The sequence below is a fragment of the Seriola lalandi genome, unplaced genomic scaffold, assembly GCF_002814215.2.
Source record: "Seriola lalandi dorsalis isolate HSWRI2012SDOR001 ecotype SW California unplaced genomic scaffold, Sedor1 jcf7180002054137, whole genome shotgun sequence".
NCBI lineage: Eukaryota > Metazoa > Chordata > Actinopteri > Carangiformes > Carangidae > Seriola > Seriola lalandi.
In genome coordinates this window covers 6,303-9,100 of record NW_019524690.1, presented here as the reverse complement: position 1 = coordinate 9,100, position 2,798 = coordinate 6,303, and the positions used below count along the sequence as shown (strand labels likewise).

At 39.0% G+C, this 2,798-nt stretch overlaps 1 pseudogene; it reads right to left on the bottom strand.

Moving 5' to 3' along the window:
- Nucleotides 1-1,013: 1,013 nt before the first annotated feature.
- LOC111653012 (odorant receptor 131-2-like) lies at nucleotides 1,014-2,112 on the bottom strand (annotated as a pseudogene).
- Between the last annotated feature and the right edge of the window lie 686 nt (nucleotides 2,113-2,798).

The window sequence follows — 2,798 nt, the reverse complement described above, 5'->3', positions numbered from 1 at the left end:
TAGTACTTTTCAGTGGTGTGATAGAAACAGCTTAAAAGACAGTTGCACATACAAACAAGCACTGTGGGATCTCGTGGCCAGATGGTTAAGGAACATACCATATAACTATGTCCCCACAGTCCTCTCTCTTTAGACTGTCAAATGAAGGGAAAATTGCCCAAAAATATCTTTAAAAATAAAAACTTAGCATTAACACGTTATCACACAAAAAAGAACAGCATAAATGGTAGCCTGAGTGATTGTTATACATGATATAAAGTACTAACAGCTACTGTAGATAGACATATATACATTGATATATATATATCAGTTTGATTTCCTGATTTACTGAAGTCGTAGTATTCCTGCCTGCTCCCTGTGAGCGCTGGTGTTGCATGCATTTCATAGGGAAACTTCTATTAGAATTTTATTGATTTGCAAGATGTCAGATGTAATTGAATTTAAATTAGTTTATAATAATTTCATATCTTGTTTTCTTCTCGATTGAAATGACCAGCAAAACATACACATAAACATACAGTACATTCACATTGAGCAAAAATGTAATTTTCTTCACAGGTTCATTATATAAATACAGGGGGGAAAGGGAGTGAGAGAAAGAGAGAGAATAGTAGTAGTAGTAGTTATTCTAAGCTGTATTATATTATTTAACTTATGTATTATTATAAATATCAACAGCCAAAGTAAATTCTGTTTGATACTACGTGTGATATGCATGTTGCCTTTAAATTTTGAGTTATCTGCCATGTAATGCTGCTGAAAAGAACATGTTATGCAACAGGGCTGGGGACGCCATTGTAGTGGGGTTACATATATTTATCGTGAATGAGCCAGGGATTATCTATGTATACAAACATTATATTCCTTTTGCTTATTCCAATCATAAACAATTAAAAACACGTTGAGCACATACTACTTTATAATTCATACTGCAAAGGCAGTTGTGCTTTGCTGGCCATAAGTAATTCAGGCAAAAAAAAAGTGCCCTGTTGCAGGACTAAGCCAACTGTAATTTAGGGTGAGACCTCAACCTCGGCTTGGACAGCTGAGTGTCAGTCGACAGCATAGATGGTACAAGAGGATGGGCCTGATGGTCTGATCTCTGAGCCCATAGATAAGAGAAGTCAGACATCTGGGGAGGATATAGATGAACACATAAAAAACACTCTTGATACGTACAATTGCTAACCTTTGCATGATTGTTGATAGTGATTGAACAATAGAGTTGTGCATAGTTGAGAAGAGACTGAGGCCCAGCTGCACCAGATGCAGCAGCAGTGTGTTACGAGCCTTATGAGCTGAAGCTTTGTCTGCAGAGGCTGACCTGGCTGCTATCATCACACCAATATAAGACGAAATGATTGCCACAGTAGCAGATACAAACAGACAGTAAGTGTAGGCTTTGTCATAATGATCAGTTATTGGATCAAGCAACATTTGTATATCAGAGCAAACATCTGTCATCTGCAGGCTCTCCAGGTCTTTAAATGGAAAATTTAAGAGTAAAAGAATTCGAGTGAAGACATTTAGTAAGCTAATAGCCCAAACCACAATGATAGCCACTGCTGTGTTTCTGATGGTGGCGATGGTAGCATGCCTCAGTGGGTAGCACACAGCTACATATCTCTCCAGAGACATCACCACCAGTGTGAGAGGAGAGATGTCATTTGTTAGTCTGGTGAACATGCAAAGAACCCCACACACTGGATATGTTAGCATTATTCTACAAGCAGCAAATATATATAGTAACTGGCTAAATGCCAACTGAGCAGTGTCTGCAAAAAGGAGGTTATACAGAAGAATGTAACGGGAGGTCTCCCGAAACACCAGTTTACTCCTCAGGGTAAAAAGCATGGTGCCATTGATGAAGAGGAACACACAGCATGGCATTCCAATCAGAGTGGAAAACAAGACTCTTTCCAGCAATCCCTGATACTGTTGACCAGTGATGTTGAGATTGATGATATTGAGAGTCTGAGATTGGTTTGCATATGACATTTTAGAGAAGCATTCAGGACAAAGAATAAATATGAACTTGTTGATGTAATTGAAGCACAAAAGCACAACACTTTTTTTGCAGTTTGCATTCCTAAAACAGTGAAGACATGTCATCTTTAGAGTACAGATACCTTTTACATTTGCTTGTAAATCAGAAAATTATTCATGTGCATTTTCCCTGTGCCGACAGTTAGCAGTTTAGAGTCCATGGTTAATTCCATGTGAGCAGAGCTGGTCTGCAGGGCTTGTCTGTCCTCACATGCTATATCTTAGCTCAGTTTACCCACCCACTTCATGACACTACGTGGACACCCAATAGTGTGGTCCATGTTCTATTCTCAGTATTGGGAATGAGAGCAGAACGTGTCTTGCTTGTACGTGGTGTTATTGTTGTATTGTTGTTAATGTTAAACCCCTGAAGGGCCAGGACACTTAATCTTTAGTGTTGGTTTATTATTATTATTTGTCTTCTGCCACAGCTCAAATTTCTGTGAGCTGGAATGAGCCAAAACCATGAAATTTGGCCCAATAACTGGAAATGATGTACAAATGCTTTCCAAGAAATGTCAGCCCAGTTTTCCAGATTGTGGTGTTGTTATTAAGGTAATCTTGAAATGTGGACATTAGTTGTAAACTGAGCTACTGACTGAGACAAACCAGCCTTCTCTACCAGCAGTACCGGCAGGCAGTGAATCACATCAGCAGCAAGGAGAAATACAGAGGATAGGAGGAAGGACTAACACTGACTGATATCTGTGCTCTTCATTCTGTCTAAACTTCGGCCAATATTTTGATGACAG